Below are 21,490 nucleotides of genomic sequence, written 5' to 3'. Positions count from 1 at the left end.
ATTTTGCAGCTGCATTTAGCTTTAAACCTTCTAGGCCCATGACAGCAATGTCAAATGCAGACTGTAGGCATTTGAGCCTTGCCCGTTTGGGAGAGAGCTGGATTGTCACGGGCTGCGCTGTGAGGTAAGCGTTCAGGTGAACGATGTAGTTTTCCTGCAATGCTGATGTACAGGCAGTAGGTAATTACTAGGCTTGTGTAATGCCCAAATCTTTAATTCACTTGAGTTTGCGGATGATGCGTATCGAGGGGCTGGAGTACTGCAGTGCAGTCACCTCACCCGTTTGATACGCCTTCTTGACAACAAAGAATTTACTTAAGCAGTGGTGGGTGGAGAGGGGACTGGGGGTTGCAACTTAATTGAGGCCTGTACCACTCCAGCCCTGCTCTAAGCAAACCTGTCCATTGTAGCTAGATGAGGTTTTGGTTTATTTTTCCATCAAGTTCTAAAATGCATCAGAATGTTTATACAAGAACTTCTAACACAAGAAAAATCTTGAAGAAAAGGTTAGATGACTTCTTACCTCTTTGTTTCCACTGTGGAAGTATCCAGTTACTGCTGTGAGCGGACTGTATCGAAGATGATACCTTCAAACCAACTGCAGAAGGAAAGTAAAGCTTATGAGACTCATACAAAGTCCCTCTACTGCGCAGATGACCAACGTGCAATGACAGTCATGCTGCAAGCGCTAGCTCCTTTTTTTCCATCCATTCCTGTAAGAGTACCCATCCATTTGCTACATTGTTTTCTGGAAGTGAGCTAGCGGCTAAAATACTCTTTACAGAAAGGTTATACCTATACACCTGAGGACTATTAGCCTGAGCTGGCTTCTGATTTTCATACTTCCAGGTCAGATAAAGCTGTCCGAAACGATTGTGAGCCATGTAGGCAGGGCTTTGCTGCCTGATACAGCCCAGCCCCAGGAGGTTCTGCACCTGTCCAGCAGCAAGAACTCGGGCGTTTCTGACATTAGTGGGGATTTTCTGTATCTGCTTAAATCTAGGTGCTGGTGCTAGAAAGCTTACCTGTAACTGCAAGCCTTTCACTATCAGCCTTCAGGAGCACAGAGGATTCAAGACTGGAAATGAAAGAATGCATCTTCTGGCTGAGAGGACAAAACCTGACAGTTCAACAAGAATTCCTGCAAGAGCAACAACGAAGGGAGCTGCGTCCTAGTTAAAAGACAATTGTGGATTAGGCAAACTGTAAAGAACACCATTAGAGTCCTAGGCAACTGTTTGGGTTTTTTAACGTGTATTTTTGACACAGGCATCAATGACCACAGACAAGACACAGGCAACAACAATCCCGTAAGTCAAATTAGCACATCGTTTTTATTTCTTTTTTTAGTAGGTGATCATGCCATCATCACAACATGTTAACGCTGTGTGTGTATTCAATATGACGCTCTAAAAACTTCCCATTTCCTTCCTGGTTTTATGAGGAAATGGTATCAGGGCAAAACTCGGCAGTGCATCACACAACATGAAACAGAAGTGATTATAACTTACCTAGGAAGTTACCCAGAGGTGGAATACCCTTCTTCAAGCCTTTGTGTTTCCACGTTTCAGCTGCAACTTGCCAAGGACGAGAATTTGCATCGTAAGGATCTCCAGGCAAAATCTGCCAGTGATCAAAGACACGCTGTGGAAAAGCCTGGCCACCAGTGTTAGATCTCAAGTTGTCGGTAAAACCTAGCGGGAAGGAAGAAATAAAAATTAAAAAGGGATGAGCCAGGTACAGGAAAAAATAAAACTGGTTTATTGTGAATTTCTGCATAGACAAAACCCTAAGAACACTCTTCCGGAACCCGGGTACGGTACTGTTAGGAAACTGCTACTTTGCAGGTAATTCTTTCAAGCAGGTAAAAATGAGGCCAACTCTAAAGACCAAAGATCTGCAGAAGTCTCTCCTGTGACCAAGTAAATTGGCAATAAAAAGGCAAACAAAATTCAATTTGGATAGATAGAGAAGTATATGCGGAAAATGATGTTTCATGTGTCTCAGGACCTGAACCAATCACTACCACTCACTCTGAGATCTTAGGGTTATGGTTAGTAGTACAGAAGTGTTAGTTCAGTGTTCAGAAGCAGTCAAAATGAGAAACCAAGTGCTAACACCTGTTAGGAAAGGAACAGAAAACAAAACAACATGTCCAGTGAAAGCCTGCACCTTTAGTATAAAGTTGTGCAGTTGTGGCTCCTTTATTGTAAAAGCAGTTACTGCAGAAAAGGTTCAGAGAAGGGGAATACAGATGACCAAAGCCCTGAACTGGCTTCCACGCAAAGCAACACGCTTAGCAGGTTAGGACTCTCCAGCAGGGAAAGAGCAGCAATGTAGTAAGAAAGATATAGAGGGCTAAAAATTAAGCGACACGGACACAGTGGATGAAGATGAAAATGAGCTCGAGCTCATTTTGATACAAAGGAAGCATCCCCTGAAGCTATCAGGAGCCAGGTTCAAGAGATACAAAAGGAGGCAGTTCTTCATGTGTCTAGATGGGTGGAAGTCCTTGCCAGTGCTGTGGATGCTGACGTTTTACACTGAGTAACTTCATAAAGAAATCCATCGAGGGTTACTAAAGTCATCTAGAAACACTTCTGCCCCAGGAAGCCTCTGAAAGTGGTTATAAAAAAGCAAGTGGGGAAGTTCTACACCAGGTTACCTTGTTCTTTCTCTTCCTTAAGTGCTCACTTTCAGTCACTGTCATGAAAAAGATGCTGGGCTAACTCGACATTTAGTCTGACAGTACAGGAACTTTACATTTAACTGAAAATATATAGGTGTTTCCTTTGTCATTTCCTCGTCTTCATAGCAGTGTCATCCCCTTCTCCCAAGTATTCAGTCCCGTGAAGAGCTGCTGCCTGTGAACCGAGACTTTGCTACTGTAGAACCGCTGCTAACCACTAGTTCATAGGAATACTGATACTTCCCCACATCTTTAGAGCGCTGTTTTAGCAAGATTCAGCAGCAGCTTTGGCAAGGAACCAGAGAGGCAGTTTTGCAGAGTATGGATGTTAAGGTGCTATGTAAGTTGAGACCGAGAGCCCGGTGTAATACACATCCTACCAAGTCTAAGCTTACACTTCTTTTTGTTTTTCCATGATTGGAAAATGAGTCTCTTTATGAAACTGTTGTAAGTTCTATGGAAAGTTGGAGAAGGGAAAAAACCCCAAAATACTCAAAACCCAGCCGCACAAACACCTGTAAATTGTGCTTTTAAGAAGTTAAATTGCCAGTTTAGACTTTAAAAGTTAAGCATCTCTTATTTCATCACTGATTATTTTAGCAGTTACCACACTAACATACTTCGGCAAAGAAGCCCTCCAAAATAACACATGGTATTTCTTAAAGTGTTACCGTGTGAGGAGTTCTAAACACGCCCCATAAAACTGGTAAACTTTCTGTCACGATGTCACAGGATACTCTTGAAGTGCATTTTTAAATGGGGAGGAGGGAAATGGGACGCACAAACAAACCACGATACCAGAGGAAGGGCTCTGTACCACACTGAGAAATTGAAGTTTCAGGGGCAGCATAAGAAGGATCAGGTTATTATTTTAAAGGTAGTCTTAAGATTGGCAAGAGGGTGTAACGCCATTTAAGCTACTCAGGCTGGCACTCTGTCCTTCCTTTAAAGATTCAGATTTTCTAGCCTGCTGCTGCTGAAGACCAATTCTTTCTTCCAGGCTTGCTTCAAAGGAAGACCTTGATTTGAAATGATGGAGACCGAATCTGGTGTACACTGAAAAGTCTTAACGGACAGAAGCTGCCACATCTTTTTGGCACCCTCTGCTGGCACGAAAGCCCAAGGAGTAGGCTGCCAGGAAAAAAGGAGTCAACTATTTGTTCTGATGCAGAGGGACAACAGGAAGAAGCTGGGAGCTAACAATATGGGAATTCTTAAGTCTCTCTGATCCCGCAGAGGTCTTTCTTTAATTGCATGAGGGTAACAAAAGAAGCATCATCTTACCAAATGACTCATTTATGGATAGATACGCCTTGACCACAAACATTGGAGTTCCTGCCATTTGGGATTCTTCAAAAACGTGTCCCCTTCTCCTGTTCAGCCCTCCATAGATCCCACCAACCACTTCTTCTGGGCACTACAAAAAAAAAAAAAACAACAACAAAAAAAAAAATCTATCAAGTTACGTAAAAGGAGGAGACCACCAGTTTTTAAAACACAGCCAGGCAGCATTAGACAATCCCTCTAGACAACTCTCCTGATGTTTTTCTCATGACGGCTCCTCAGTCAGAGAAATTTCTCTCACGTGTAACAAGTGGCTTCACTCTCACTTCCAAGACATCTTTCAGAAGCTCTGCCTGCCTTCTCTGCCTCACAGGACTGTCAAGTTTCCAATTACTGTATATGCTGACTGTACCGGATTGTAGTTTACATACACAAGGCGAGGCAAAAGTGCATATGCTCAGTGAATTACCTTCAGCAATCTTTGGGCACAAGAAAGCAGAGTCCTCTAGTGCTTTGTAAAAAATGCATTTACTACAGGATGCAAATTTTATACAAACAGGATCTCACCGTACCTTATCTTCTTTTACAACATGGCTGACAAGCTGATTAAAAAAATGTACTTAAAAAAACCCACATTTGCTTAGAAACATACCACTAAGGCTGCAAAACTCCCCTGCTTTGTCATGATAGGTCTCACAAGTCATCAAGGTGAAAAAATTCTCCATTTTGCTGTTTTGTCCTTACTTGCACTCATCTTCTTTAGCCCTCATGGCTAAGACATTTTTTAAGCAACTGAGCTGGTAGATTTCCTGCCCACCACCCAGCACTGTAGTCTGGAATTAATTTTTAAAGCAGGTTTTAAATCTTCCAATTGCTTTTAAGACACTAAAGACAAATTGGTACGTGAATAGCTGTACTTGGTGATAAGTAAATACTTTTAGCACGGAATATATTTTCCAGGCTGTTTCATGGAAGAATTTAATTTACCAAGAAAATCCAGTTATTCAAAGGACAGAAGTTAATGTTTAAACAGATCAAAAAAAGCTTATAAAAAAAAAAAATCCTTGCTGCTCTTTCTGGTTATTTAGGATACCCATTGTTTGTTCTCCTGAATGTTTACAGTGACAGAAAGAAAGGAGGGGAAAAAGAAAAAACCTAAATCATAACTTCCCCAAAAATACTGGCAATTCATAAAGAACAGCACAATTCACCGCCCCACCTACATTTTGCTGTTTCCATTTAACCTTTTTCTAACTTTGGAATGAAAAACCTGTCCTCAAACAAAGTCTTTGCATCATTGATCTAAAGGACATAGAACAGAGCTATCATGGTTTCTTGGAAGAGAATGTGGAAACACGATTATAGATCCGTTGCATCTCTGTTGTTGACAGTGTTAGGTTTATAGTTGGACTCGATGATCTTAAGGGTTTTTTCCAACCTAAATGATTCTATGATCGCAAATATAATACCCTGTTGCGTACCTGTATTTCTACGAGATAGATGGGCTCCATAAGCCTGCGTTGTGCTGTCGGAGTAGAGGCATACAGAACCCTCCTCGCAGTGGGAATGATTTGCCCACCGCCACGGTGAATAGCATCAGCGTGCAGAGTGACGTCATGGCTATCAAAACGAACACCTCTCATGTCCTCCTCACACAAGACACCCTGCAGTATTAAAAGGGGAAAAACAAAGGTGTGATACCACTCAGGAGTTTCTACGATACGAACCTTCGCTTAGCAGGATTCTGGCCTGATTTAAGTCACTCATGCCGATGCTGAAGAGTTATATTCGGACCAAGGCAGTGTACACTATACACACAGCGAAGTCCTTCTAGGACGGACTCAAATGCTCCTCTAGCTCCTTGAGAGCTCACACCTGGAACAAACATTAAAATACCCACAGACGACAATGTGTTCATTACATACGTTGAGTGACGTACGTTCTTCAGTGGAGAAAAATTCCAACTAGCCCACTACCCTGTTCTTACCAGTTATCGACAGTTTCTAAAGATTTCACATGAATAGAGCTCAGATACATTTCAGTAACACAAGATACATGTACAACGTACAGAACTACACTTACCTCTTTCATAGCCCACTGGAAACCAGCAACAACACTGTCTTTGAGTTCATTTAGATACTGCACACCTTTCGTGACGCCAGCTAAGATGTTTGGACAGGTACCATCAGGTCCAAAGCACCAAATCTTACGAGCCTCAGACACGTCCCACTTGTATTTCTCTGCCAGGAAACGCGCACGCTGTTTCAGTTCTTGACAGGAACTGACTTCCCCTTTGTCTACGTCCTCTGCCAGGCCATCAGGAAAGGGTTGAGCCTTCATATAGAGCCTGTTGTGTTTGTTGGGAGATTTGGGTAAGCACACTTGGCTTGACTCTTCACCAACTGTCTCACAATAAGATACAACTGGGTCTGATTTCTGTCAAATAGATCAAACACAAAAAATTCCCAAGTACAAAGCTGATCATTTCCCCACACCGATAATTCAATAAACTGCGACTTCTCTTCCTAAGGCAGTGTGTTAATGTCACTCAGTCATCCAGGCATGCTCTGCTAGCTTCATCAAGAGAAACAACAACATTTTCAGTAGCGCATCTACGGTTACCATCGTTGTTCAAGTTAGTTTTCCTGTTCACAGGATTTTCTTCACATCTCTGTCTTAATTCTAAGCTCTTTCAAATGAACTAATAAAGAATTCCTTTTATTACTTAATTGGTTCGTCTCCTGAAAAGTTTCAAATTGCTTTAAGGAAGTTGCTCTAAGGAAACCAACAACAGCAGATTAAAATGATATTTTCAAAGGTTAATATTTAGTCATATTCTATATACAGCAGTCCGCAAAAAGTCTTGAATACCTTAACTGGAATACAAGCACGATCTTCTTCCAGATCTTTAAGGTGAATTTCTAGATGCATCATTCCAGCAATGATGTGTTCACCAGACTCTTCAATGGGACACTAGAAGAGGAAATAGCAGGGAGTAAACATTTTAAGCATTTATTAGTATTAACAGAAACACACACAGACTAAATCAGAAAAATGTCAGATCCCAAAACTGCTCAAGTCCAAGTAGTCAAAAATTTATCATCTCTATATTGTTTCCAGGAGTGCTCCAGAATGAATCTCCTCAGCAACAAAATTGGATACTCTCACATGAAACATAGTTCCTGTCCTACTGAGGTATTTGAGCATTAAAAAAAGTGTAAGGAAAAGCACTGCTCAAAAACCCAACACGAATTGCTGCAGAGTTCATGTTTTTCCTCAGGATCTTCCTATTCAAATGCTGACTGAACTTATCCCTATTTATCTTGTGTTAGCTCATATAATCACAACTGAAAACTGTTTTGAGCCTGCGGCCATGCCATTAGATCACATAAAGAGCTCTCTGTGAATAAAGTCAAATGCTTTGGGTATTGCACTGCAAACCAGTAGCTCTAAAGCTAAAACTTAGAGCTAACACTCACCTGAACCATAGGATCAGACTTGGCCAGATGCTTTAGACCTTCAACTAGTTTTGGTAGATCAGCAGGGGTTTCTGCTTGAACAGCAACACATACAACGGGACTAACACTAAATTTCATCACTCTCATGTTGTGGGCAAGTTCAAAGGTGTTAATGGTACCTGTCTTCACCAAAAACTGGTAAACACCAACTAGACCAACAATGTTGCCACAAGGTACAGCCTCAATGGGCTCAACGTAACAACCCATCATCAAAATGGTTCTACAAAGACAAAGGATGAGCAACAATCCTTGAATACTTGTTTTATCCCCAGTATTTCCAAAAAGCTCAGCCTTTTCACACAAAGGAAAATTGCCTATTATTTGCCTATAATCCCCTGGATTACTGATTTTATTAAATAGGAAAAGATGACTCTTCTAAAGAAATACAATCTTCATTTCATTAGGATTCCAAAAACTAAAAGCAAGCATTTTTTTTTTCGCATGCATTGCTATTCAAAAGAAATATACTATTTCTGTCTACCTTTGAACAGGTTTTAGGTAAAGATCTTCTTTCTTGCCAGGTGTGTAGTTTGGTCCCATGATTTTCTGTCCAGTAGAATGTCTTTCTGTCCAGTAGAAATAATACCAGAGAAGACTCACCCAAAGGCATAGAAATGCCCCTTATCAGATGTGGGGACCATTTTGGAAATATACATCATCAGAGGGTCTTTGGGATCACAGTTTTTGACACCTGCAATAAAATACGTATCCACATCAGACACATTTTCTGTGAGACTTCAAAACTTAGAACTATATAAATCTGATTCCCAAAATTCAGTGAACCTTATCAACAGCTCCTCTCTTTTTTAGTTAGTAAAGGACAAATGTGTGCAGACAGATGAATTATAGCTCTGGTAGCCATCAAAGATTCTTTGTTAAGGTAACGAATCATCACCACTGTTGTTTCTTTCAGTACTGAGACCTCTGTTAGTATTTATTCCCTGCTTGACTGAGCTTTTCTCTTCTGGTAGCAGGTTCCACGATATCACTAAGTCTCTACTAATATGACCTAGTCCCAGAAAAAGTTTTGAATAGGGGGATTTAAAGATCCCCCATAATCCATTAGAATTCAGAAGACAAAATACAGCGCTAGAAGTTTGCGTCCTCAGTGATCGCAAACTGGATGGTATGGTCAGAAGCAGGACCTGTCCTGTTCTGGTTTTGCGAGAAAGAATTAACAGTTTATTAGAGGATTAAACACATGTGCCATCACAGATAAGCTTCTCTTCTGCCAATACTGGATTTGAAAATTACTTGAAACATGATTTATTTATTTCAACATTTGTGGATTTCTGAGGGAAGCGACAAATCCACACAAATCCAAAAAATGCAGATCCTCTTGAAAATATTCAAGTTGATGATCATAATACAGATGATCATATTACAGAGGAATTCTTCAAAACTTAACTCCTTCCTATCAATGTCAGACCAACAGCCCTGTATCAGATTCAGCTATTTGCTCTTTATTTAGTCATGATCTTCAGACAATTGGGAGGTGGTTCCATTTTTTACCAGATTTTCGTCCTCCACCTTTAAGGTTGAGAGTGAATCAGAGAACAGTAACAACATGTCAGCCAACAAGGGACATGTTTGAAGTGTTTGAAAGTAAAGTATCTTGGGATTCTGACTGTGACTGAGGAGAAATTACAGGATTCACTAGGAGACCATAACCAAAGCTGCAGAGAGAATGAGGGTAATGAACTTGCTGCTCCATCCATCTCTTACAGCATATCCAAAGGCTGGTACATACCATATTCCTGCTCATCTCAACCACAGGTTCTCTGAATCTAAAATAAACACAATGTGGTTTCACATGCATCAGCATCCAGCATATAAGGACATAAAGCAAGTTTTATGCGTAGCACCCCAAGGCTTTTCCTTTGCTTTCTTACTTTTTGTAATACCCTGCTCAACAGAGTCCCAAATTAGTAATTATCATTATAACACAGAAACTTAACCCAGATCCATTTTAGGCAGTTTTGGTCATCTGTGCACTATGGGTGATGTATTTTAGACAGCCCCTCATGAAGTGGGATTTTTTTTTTTACCCATAGCAGCTTCATCATCAGGTGGCCCCTCATAAAGAAGTTCACAGCAGTATTTTTGTGCTGTTACAGGGGAAGGTAGGTGAATAGTGATCATATGAAGTAAAGCATCTCCAGCAGGCAGCCAGCAGCGCATCACAGCCTAGGGACCCAAAATTCACATTGTAATTAAAACTTGTTTCAACAAACATAATAACTGACCCCCAAATAAACCTTTAGGATAGCATGTAGAAGGCTACACCTGGGGATGCAATGTAAAAAGTCAGGACAGCCATTTAACATTTCCCTATGACTACTTAAATCTTGTTAAAGGCTATGAGTAAAATACTTATCTAGAACAAGCAATTTGAACATAACTGCATGTTTGGATTACTGAAAACCAGCACTCCTTGCATTCTTTTTTTCTTTGGCCTAGTGACTTACATTTCAACAGAAAGGTTAGGATCCTTGGATTATATTAAGCTCCTGAAATAAAACACGAATGTCCTTCTTCTCTGCTGACCACAGATTACAATAGCAGAAAGAAAAAGGTCCATGAATAGTCATATTTTATGGCTGTATCTTCCATATATGGAAGATAAAAATAAAACCAAATGTTTCATTAAATCTCTGGCCATTTGCCACAGTGATGTAGCTGGATTTCCCTTCTCCAGTGATTATTTAAAGAAGTTTCCACATGTATCCCCTGGGCCCCATTTTCATGTGGGTTTTAACATACCTGAGGAGAACACGAGTTAACACAGGAACAGGACAGTTTCTTAAAGTCTCTGCTCTTAACATTCAATGCTGCATAGAAAGCGATCACGTGCTTTCAGACACTACTCTTCAAAAGGTTGACCGGAATTCAGCAGTGTTCTTGAATATATTGGAATTTGTGAGAGCCAACCAGAAACCATATTTCTGATTACACAGCCACAGCATACATGTGCAGCAACAGACACCTCGTATTAGCATTGCATGTACACCTTGAGAAGAGGGAGGGAGGCAGTACTGGTGGTTTTTTTCATGTATGAAAGACAAATTTTCTCCCTTTTCTTAAATCAAAACAGGTATTTCTTTTATATGCTGCAACACACTTAAGTCCTATTATGCCTCTAGCAAACTCAGTGCAATACATTACCAAGCACCTTATTTCAAATGATGGCATTCCCGACGCACAAATTAACCACCAACCAGATTATAAAAAGACAATTAATGTAAGTTTCTGTGGATTTTAGAAAGACCTAGAAGACCGTTCTCATTATACAGCTCAAGGGTAAGAAATGCTACCACGCTCACAATTCTAATGAAGTAGAAAGGCCAAGTTACCTTAAGAAGGGGTTTTCCCTCTTTATCTCGATCTTCGATGTCTAGCTTGATAACAAGTTTCTCTATCAGTTTGGCTGTCTCTTCCTTCTTAACATTCATAATGGCATCAAAGATCTGAAACAAGTTTATAGCCACCGGAGTAAGTAATATAACAGAGACAGATTTTGCTTACCATTTATCTTAAACATGTTGTACATCTGAAAACCCTCTGGTTTCTCTGTCCTGGGCTTTTGTTTGAGAAACTATTTGCAAGGATCATACAGGTCAAATTATATCAAATGTTTCTAATTCCAAAGGAAATTCCAAATTCCTATCAGAAGAGGTTCACACACAAGACACACAAATCTTTAATCTAACGACATGCAAAATATATTATTTCAGTGATCAGACCATTCAGATTTCCTGCCTTCTACTTCTCTCCCACATTTAGCACATCGTTCTTATACTGCAGAATTTTTCTAGTCTCTACAGAACGTATGGACCTACTTTATAAGAGGGATGGCCTTCCTAAGAGCCAATCTGCTAAACTAAAAAAAAATCTCCCCTTACGCCCTTGCAATCAAATCAAGACAAAATATTGCTTTACCTTACAGGATCCAGAACTAGCTGGCAAAATGTCCTTGGCAACTTCTTTCCATCTGGGCTAGTGGCTGATTTGCTGAATTTTCCAGTTGCTGGATCAAATTATCTAAAGATGTTTATTTTTTACTCATCCAGTTTGAACTTGAGGAGTATCCACTTTTCCTGCAAATTTTTGCTTAGTTATTTTTAAAAGAAAACTTTGTAACATTTAAGCAGAGATTAAAATAGCAGAACAGTGGCTAATCCTTACTTGAATGTAGCAATAACTGTTAGATGTTTGAAGAGGCAAAGGATGGCTTTTTGTTTGTTTAGGTTTTTAAGGGTTTTTATTACACTTAAAAACATTGACTTCAACGTGCATTTTTAGGCTTTTACAGGGAACTATGCACTGTAAGCAAACCTGTTGCCAACAATTCTTTTACTCTACCCTGTTGTCTATAATTGTCTTTTGAAGCCTTGTTAAAGTCATTTAAATACCATACAAGACAAATCTTGGAGTACCCTATGAGCTAAGTGGGTCAAGGTAGGTTAATTTATTATAAGGCATCAAAAGACAAGCAAATATATTGAGCTTTCACACATGTATAAAGCATTCAGTTAACAGTAAGTTGCGTACACATCTAATAGGAAATTAACGCCATTGTTTATGAGATACAGTTCAAGGTTCATTAAATTCACAGAAATACTCATTGGTATCAAACGACCGGATTTGGTCCATAATTTTGCGTTGTGTATTAATTTTATCTATGCAGTTCAATAAAAGCATTTATGTTCTGAAGTTCTGAGAGTGAACCTTCTCTCTCTGCTCTTATGGAACAGATTATCAGAACTCACCACAGAAGGCACATACAGTTTATCTGCATTACAAGCAATTGCCTTTCTCAGATACATAAATATTTTTGTTGTAAGAGTTACAAACCTGTGCCTCTAACTAGCTTTCTAAGCTGCCTATGAAAGGTTAGCTTCACAGAAGCACAAACTCAACATGCACTGGTATGCATCACTGATATCCTTAGAGTGTCACTGTGGTGTATCTACATTAATTCCGTCCATACTATGTTACTTACTTATCACCTCAGAATTTTTTCATCATATTTTCCACTTTCTTTGAACGCTCAGCTGGAGGGAGTTGTGCTTTTTCACCTTTGGCAGCAAATTTGGTTACGTACATCTCAGCAAACTGCTTCAGAGTAAATGCCCAGCCATGCAGACCGAAGCCAAACCCAACAGTATCGATAACTGGATCAATCTTTAAAAGGGGAAAAAAAAGTGAATGCGTTTCACAAAACACTGATTTGAAATGTATGAATTGCTTTCAATAATCGGTAGGATCAGTAAAGGTGCCAAATATTTTCTGAAACATAGAACAAGGAAATATTTCCCCTAAAATGGGTCTATTAAATATTACTTTGAAGCAAGAACCTTATTTTGTCCCAACAGTGGAAATATTTATAGCAAAGGCTAAAATAAAAACTTCAGAAATATATTTGTAAAGTGCTAAGTAGGATTTGGAGGATTATGACTTTGTAAAGGATATTAACTGAATTGTTAGTGAACTTTCTCTGGAAATTAAAAGACAGGTGGCTCATTACTGCCACACAGACAAAACTGGTCTGACGTACGAATAGCTGAGATTCATGGAATGTAAGAATCAGAATACAATCCTAGCCAAGAGTCCTTTGTTCCAGTAACTAAATTAAGCTGCAGTCAATTTTAGCCATAAAACAAACTAATACAGGATGATCACATCTAAACAAAGGGAACCACGTCTGAAAACTCTGGTGAGAAGGTCTGTCTTGCAGCTATTTAGTGGAAAAAATATCTGAAGCAGCCCGATTCTGACAATTCCTTACTCTAACAGATGGACGACCAGAGAAGACTTGCAGTTGACTTTGTTTTTTTATTTTACAGTTCTCAGCTGCAATATAGGAAATACTATTTGTCTTTCTAGTTTCAAACCATCCTTCCAGAGATATCCAGCATATTATGATATAATTACTGGTAGAATAACATCCTCAGATCAGAAAAGAGCAAATTAAATGTCTTATCAGTCAGGAATAGCAGAAAGGCCACGTTTCTTGCCATGTAAGCGACATAAGCAGCAAAGTCAGGCACAGAAAGCTAATCTTCTGGCTTCTGGCCCTTTGCCTTAAATTTCAAACCATAGCTTCTCTTCAGCAGTTTGCCCCAGGCAAATGTCTGACATTTGATGTTTGAATGACACTGAGCAACTGGCTTGAGGTTACATATTTTGTTAGTGAGAAAGCATCACTAGAGGATGATCTACTTTGTGAATTCTCTCCTCTCTCCCAGCTGCTTTTGCTCCCCAGTTGGTTGGTCTGAAATAATATCCCCAAAAGTATGAAACAATGGGCGTGGAAGGGGACTGAAGAACAGCTCCTTCAGGTTGGCCAGAGATCTGAACTGCCATAAATGTATGTAATTGTTTCATATCAAGGCTGGTATTCTCCAAAATAGGATTTCAACCACAGCAAAGGTTTAATGTTTTCTTTACCATAGTATTACCCATTGGTCCTGTTTCACCTTCTCTGTAGGTGGAAATGATGACACTGACATCTTCTACAATACGCTGAAATGTCTGGTAAAGTTCCTCAGGCTCCAGCTGCAATTCCAGCAAAGCACAATCCATTTTGTTCATCACCAGTACTGGTTTGATACGTTCTGCAATAGCCTGCCACAGAACAGTCTCTGTCTGTACACAAACCCCTTAAAAAAAAAATAAGGACAATTAAAACATGCATTATATATATGGGCAAGATCTCTAATCTACTTTGTACAGTGGTAAGTGGGAAATTCAAGCTGGATATTTGGTGGTAGTCTCGGTGCTCCCTGAAACAGTCATTACTCAGTTGCACGTATCGCTCCATTTTCTAACTGAAGGAGGAGAATGACAGGCAGCTCCACTCCCTAGGGTTTTACTGAAGGATTGACTTTATTTCCTCGGTTACTCTACATTCAACCCACAAGCTGGATATGAAGTGGATATAATCCTCTAAGATACAGGAAAGGCCATGGGCTAAGACTGCAAATCAGAATTCATACCATTAGAAGTTAAACTTTCAGAGAAAGAAACTTCTTCCATCACTCATGATTATTTTTCTTAAGAGGAAGAAAATAAAATACACTGAGGTCTTTCTAATTAGAAGAGCATGCTTACCTGAAACACAGTCAACCACAACAGGGCACCATCAGTGACACAGAGAGCTGCTGTAACTTCAGAGAAGAAATCAACATGTCTGGGGGAGTCAATTAAGTTAATAAGAAAACCTGAACCATCCCTACACTGTTTGATGAAGGCCAAGTCGTTGTCTGAGAGTTCATAATACATAGAAATTGCCCTGTAAGAGAAGACAATTCATTTTAATAATGTTTCATAATTTGCAGATTTTAAAATTTGCATTGGTCAGGCAACTACACCTGCTCTATTACAGTGCCAATATTTTTTGATGTACTTAAAGGAAAAACCACAAGACGACTTCAATATTTCAATTTCTAAAGTTCTTAGGATCTATAATTCTGCTTTGGGTGTAATTAATTTTTATTCTTATTCAAAATCAACATCTCAAGATAGTAGTCACAGCTTAATATCACTGTCAGACACTCTACAATCATGCTCCAAATCACTTTACAACTTGTTAACATTGCCGTTGCAGACATCAAAAACAGAGGTAATAATAACAAGACACAGCCCACCATAGTGGCTTGGAGGAACAGGGTATAAGTCTGTAAGCAATCCAATAAAAATGAAGGTTACTGCTAAGGATCTTTCTGAAAGCATCTTTCTCCATAGCGAGAAGCAGGTAAGAATGGTCGCTAGATATCACTTAAAAGCTTTACTCCAATATTGCCCAGATTGCACTCTGAAGACTGTGAACTTCTGTTCTGTAATGCACAGCTTGATTCACACGTCAACTTAAAAAAGATCTGACAAGATGCAAGGCTTTGAGCACACCATTTTTCTGTTTTCAGACTAAAAAGAAAGAAAAAAAAAAAGAAAGATACAAACAAATTCTTACGTAGACTTGATTGTGATACATCTTTCTTGCTCATCTTTCCCTGTGTCTGTGAATCGCGTTTCTCCTGCTCTGGCTGAAGTGATGATGCCCACTTTACACACCAAGGAGTCTGTCAAGGTTGATTTGCCATGATCAACATGAGCAATCACAGACATATTCCTAATATTGGACTTCTTGTCCGTGATTGTTCGGATCTGGCCCACTGTGAAATTCACCTGGACAGGGGAGAAAAAGAAAGAAAACCAGCTATTGCTTCTTTTTAAAGTATACAAACGTCTATGCGAAATTTTAAACTTTTGCTATTTTTTATTAAATTCACAGTCTAAAGAAGAAATGAAGCTGTTCATACTTTTAAGCTTAGTGTTACAAATAGTCGTTCACATTTTTGGCATGTTTTCTTAAGCACAAAGAGTGGAGGCATAACTTAAAATACGGCTCAGATTTCGTATCACAAAATGTCAACTGCCACAAAAATGAAGAATCCACCTGCAGAGACAGAACAGCTCATCCCTGCCAAATGTTACAGGAGTGCACACAACTGCAAGCTGCAGCTCTCATCAGAGCTTCCGCGCACATCCTTCTCCTTCTCCTCCCACCACTGCCCCTCGCTTTGCCAGATCTTCCTCGCACACCTGCTCTCTACCTCCCAGGGGTTTTCAGGTGAGCCACTCTTCCTGGTTGCAAGAAGAGGCCGGGTCTTCTCCTTTTGTAGCCAATATACCAGCTCTAGAAACTGGTGGTCTAGTTTTCAGAGCCCCTCTCACAAATGATATCCCAGAAAGAAATTTTTCTTATTTCCACAATTCTTCTCTCTCTTGCTAAGAACAGTTCCCCTCCTTCAATTTGCAGAAAAAAACCTTGACCCTCAGAAGCCCTGGTAATTATCTGTTAAACACATGACAACTTAGCAAAGGAAGATGAGATCTTACTAATCTCGGCCTGTCTCATTCTGTAATGAGAGTCACCTGTAGGTCACAGGACTGCAGTTAACGTGGTTATTCTTGCAAATCCCTTTAATGCATGAAGTGCTTCATAGGGACATGGAGAAAGACAGAATTGGGAGGAAAAAATGATGCGGAATATTAAACAAACACAAAAATCACATACCACATCAGTAGTTTATACTAGTTGCTCAAGTGAAGAAAAATATACCATAAGAAACACTTAAATAGGTTCCTCATCTGTGTTTGAGTTGCAAATGACACACAAATAATGAAACATGCATTTCTATTGCTACACCAACAAAGGTTTCTAACACAGTCTGGGTCTTAATGAGTGCATCTGAACACAGGGAACCTGTATTCTTGCAAGGATAAGATAATAATTAAAAAAAAACCAACCCAGCCCAGCTCAAAATATAATTATATGTAGGAGATAAAACAGGGTTTTTTTTTAGATGAACAGATACACTTCTGATATATATCTTATTCTGCATATTCTCATACTAACTTTGGAACTTCAGTTCAACTTTTTCATTATACATCTTCTCAAGAAAATGGTTCTTACTAAAAAAGGAATACTTCTAATTAAAATAGCCAGGTTCTTTTTAGAGATGAGAAATCTCCAAACTAAGCAGCAGCCTGGCCTCTTCCCCCCAAAATGTATTATTTCCTCACTCTCCCCTACATTTATAGTTTCTTTCCTACCTCTAAGTCTGCAATGGAGAAAACAACCAACCCATCCCCTTTTTTTTCTGCTAAAGAAAATTTAGTACACACAAGAAAATTTTTAGAGTATGCTTACGGTTTTGTCAGTGATCCACCTCAAATGAAGGCACTTCATTTCTGAATTTGTTCTGTTAGGTTATTCTTCAGTTTAATAAAAACAAATGATATTTCTTTTCTAGAATGTTCTAGGGTGTCCTAGCATCCAGAGTCTCACTCACAGCAAAATTTACATACTTCTGAGACCTTGAAATATTTGTTTCTTCTCTTTCCTTTCCACGTAGAGAAAACAGCACCATTACTTGTCTTTGCTAATTTTATCATTTTCCCTGTTTTAAAATTGTGCTGTGCCAAAAAGAAAAAATCAGTACTCATAGCGAGAATTAAGTATAGTGCTAGAGCTGTGCTATATGCACTTACTTCATAATGTAAATAAATACTTAAGTGTTGAAACGTATACCTACGCGCTCTTTGTATTTGCTAATTATACACTTTCTTAATGGAACAAGCACAGATACCACATTTTGAACTGAAACCTGTATTTTTTCCATTGTCTCCAAGTTTCCAATATATTTATATACACAGGCTACATTGTAGTTTTCTTTTGGGGCAAAGAATTTTATTTCTTCCCCATATTTTAAGCATACAGGCCTCCTACACATGTCCATTTACGTTAATTCTAAATGTAAACTTCATGCACGTGTTCCTCCGACAGGACTGGATGTTCTCCTATGGACTGTTGAAGCTATTCATATAATCTGAGAAAGGATGGTATTGGAGTTGTAAAAACCTTGATTTGTGCCTAAAAACAATGGAGCCTTACTCTCCAGTAATTGGAGATAATTATGTCCCACTGTCACCAAAGTAGAATGAAAACAGATACACGGAGAGAACATTATAAAAGACATGGATGTAAAATGTTATTTTCATAGATTTAGTGTTTCAAGAAGTCATTAATATATTATTATCACTTTGTGGTGGAACTGGAGCAACTTGGGTTTGAGATGGAAAAGAATCACCAAGTCATGGCAAAGGAGAGCCAAGAAGCACAATGAGAGAAGAGCAGGGTCAGACAGCACTTGGGTGGGAGGTGGGGGGTAAGGCAAAGACAAGGGGAATCTACAGCCACGTTTAAGGGATTAGGCGGACTGTGGGACCCAAAGCTCTACAATATTATACCTCAAAAGAAGTCATCACAGTCAAGGAGGTGAAGAGGCAGGCCTCCGTAAGTGACCTCAAAGTTTCTGCTGACAAGTCTCATAGCAAGCCAATGCCAACAACATGAACATATTTTTATTTCAAACTTCCCATCCTTTTGCTCAATTACAAGACTGCATCCCTTCCCAGAAACTGAAGGTCTGGTGTCTTAGGTATTACTGCATTAGTACTTTTTGTCAGGCCTACAACAATATAATACACCTGGGCATGAAGCTTTCAGCCTGCAGGAAATCAATACGGAGAGCCAAGTTTAGGTAAGTGGCACTCCTTTATTATTGTTTGGTTCATCCCTTGGCCTAAATGAGTATTTTCAAGAGCTTAACACTGCTAGCTCACTTTTAATTCACTTTGTTATATCATAGCAGCTGTTCTTGTTAATATAACTGGGTAAACCATTCTTAAGTTTCTGCTAATTAGCTTGTTAATAAAATATAGTATATTAGAAAAGATAAAGAGCTCAATTCAAGCATTAATATTAATGTCTTACCAGGCCTTCTGGCAGGAACTTCAGGATTATGTATTAATAAATGCTATCCACTTCCAAACGTTTTATTTACCACTTCATTTACACAAATGCCAAAACAGAGTTTACCGTATGTCTTCTTTAAAAGAGAGAGGCACTGGCATCACAATTTTTTTTTTCATAAATACAACTGAAAACACAAAGCCAGATTAAAAATTAATAGCAATTTTAATTTTAAATGTTTTTCATTAAAGAGCTGTTACAGAGTTTCTGTTCTGCTGTGATAGACAGCAACCGGATCAAAGTTATCTTGCTATGAAATGCTTGCTGCAGAGGGGTTAAGGTCTTCCGTATGCAACAGCAAGCAAAAAATGAAGGAGAGGAAAGCAGTATTGGTAGAAGTGAGAAACATCACCGCTTTATTACAAACAGAACATCACTTTTGCCAAAACCCTCAAGTTTCATGGCCACTACAGCCAGACAATGACCTTGCTCCTTTTAACTACTGCATTACACCATCTGGGTAGCTCATACTGCAGTGTTGCTTTTCTGGCTATCAGTAATGCCTCCAGAGTAGACTGCCTTCCTCTTCTGCAGGGCATCTCTTTCTCTTAAAGATGTTCAAATTCTTATTGTAACGAACCATTACATAGCTTCAATTCAGAAATACATATTCTAAAAACAAAGAAAAATGAAAATACTTATTGAAGCTGACATAAGTAACTAGAATGTCCATGTCAGTAAACAATAATACTTATACAATGAAAGATTACAAAAATTGAAAAAAAAAATAAAGGAAAGGGTTCTGATAGCATTAATCATCAAGAAATGCAAAGATATACAAGCATCTGTTTATCACAGAAACAGGCTGGTAAATTCCGATTCACTAGAATAAAAAGACACTCAAAACAGGTGAAACGCATTACCACAACTGCAATGATTTAAAATAATGGGGCAGGCTTGCTAAGGGGAAAAATAAGTTAAAACTAAACCAAACCAACACAACCCATCCTGCAGTGTTTCTAAAGATGGATTTCCCTGAGAAAATGCTGCTGATCTGATTCAGGTCAGACCATCCTTCCTCAAGATTAGTGCAGTGCAGCCCTGTAAAATACATATATTCAGACATACGTACAGCCTTTTCTAAGCCTCATTGGAAGCAATGCTTTTATCTCCTATCCTTATAAACACTGATGATCAGGATTTAACCCCAAAGCTTACACTTGAATTCACTACACATGTTGGTGGGCGAAACGTACAGAAACGTTCAAATCTGTGACCTACACTGACAAGGTGCGCTCCCCATACCTGCAAAAGGAGGAGAAAGAGAAAAGCAGCGGCACCCTCCCTACCCGTGCACCTGGCACCCTTCTAATAAAAGAGCATGGAGGGGATAAAAACAAATAAATAAGCTCAGTGGTGCCCGAGTCCCAGAGCCGGGCAGAAAGGGACGTAGCCAGGACCGTCCCAGCGCTACCGGGCACCGCCGCCTCCCCGGACTCCTGTCAGCACCAGGAAGGCGGGAACCACCTCCCCCCTCCTCAGTCAGCCCCCAGGGCTGAAAGAGAATAAGGAGAAACTCCTGAAAAGTATCGCGCTCCGGCGAGGGCCAGCTGGGCTGCTCCGACCCACCACCCCTTACCCCACGCTGACAGGCAGCGCTGTGACAGGCACGGCGAGAAAGATGGCCGCCGCGCCCCGCGTCCCCGGCAGCTGCCCCCTGTTGAGGCGCAGGCAGAGCCCGGCTGCCTCAGAGCACCGCTGTGGGTCGGTGGTTTGGCCGCTCCCCGGGCAGCACCGCGCCTGGCCTGCCCTCCGCCCCGCGGGAGCACTCACCATCGTGGCGGATGGCTCCGGATCCCACCTGCCGCCGCCGCCGCCGCCTCAGCCGGGCTGCGGCAGGCGGGAACGAGCCGAGATCAGCTGTTGCCGGGCTCGAGCATCGCCCCCCCCCCCCCCGCTCCGCTCCTCCCGCCGACCGCTCCTCAGCTCGGCTGACGCCCGTGGTGAGCTGAGGGGCGGACGGCCTCCTTTCACGGTGGCGGGGCCGGGGGCGGGGGGGTCCCTGCCCCACTTGGCCGCCGCCTGCTCCCGCTGCGACCCTTCCCCGGAGGTGAGCTGCCCGCTCCCGCTGTAAGCCTCCCAACGGTGGCCAGGGCCGCCATGACCCCCAGCCATCGCCCGGCCCCCAGGGGTCTCCCGCGTCCCTCAGAGGGGCGGTGGCGGCGGCGGCGTCCGGGATACCGTGAGGGGACGGGAGCCCCTGGAGGGCGCGGGGAGGCGGTGGCAGGCTGGGCGCGGGCACCGCCGCCACCAAGGGGCTTACGGTGTCCCTGTGTTCGTTAATTCTCCCGCGATAGCCCCGTGGCTGTGAAGTCCAGGTTACTGCGTGCTGTGTGGAGATGGAAGAGAGTCCCGACTCCGGCCATCACGCTAATTCTCCGTCGCTCGTTCAGGTTCTGTCAGCTCTGAGGGAAACGTGAGGCGGAGTCCCGTCCCTTCCCCTCAGCGAGACCTGCGGGGGGATGCCGAGGGGTTTTACTGCTCTGCTGCTGCGGCGAGGACCGTCCCGGTAGGTTTTCCCTCTTAGGATGTTTAGTAGCAGAGAGGCAGGTTTGATTGCTTGCTTTGAACAGGTAGTCAGGCTCGGTGCCATAACCCCTTATTAGTTACTTTTAAAAA

General features: G+C 40.9%; 1 pseudogene; it reads right to left on the bottom strand.

Moving 5' to 3' along the window:
* Positions 1–1,317: 1,317 nt before the first annotated feature.
* Positions 1,318–20,647, bottom strand: LOC142075842 (elongation factor 2-like; annotated as a pseudogene).
* Between the last annotated feature and the right edge of the window lie 843 nt (positions 20,648–21,490).

Source organism: Calonectris borealis, chromosome Z (assembly GCF_964195595.1).
Source record: "Calonectris borealis chromosome Z, bCalBor7.hap1.2, whole genome shotgun sequence".
NCBI classification, from domain to species: domain Eukaryota; kingdom Metazoa; phylum Chordata; class Aves; order Procellariiformes; family Procellariidae; genus Calonectris; species Calonectris borealis.
Note: the sequence above shows the minus strand (reverse complement) of the source record. Positions and strands in the feature narration are given on the sequence as shown.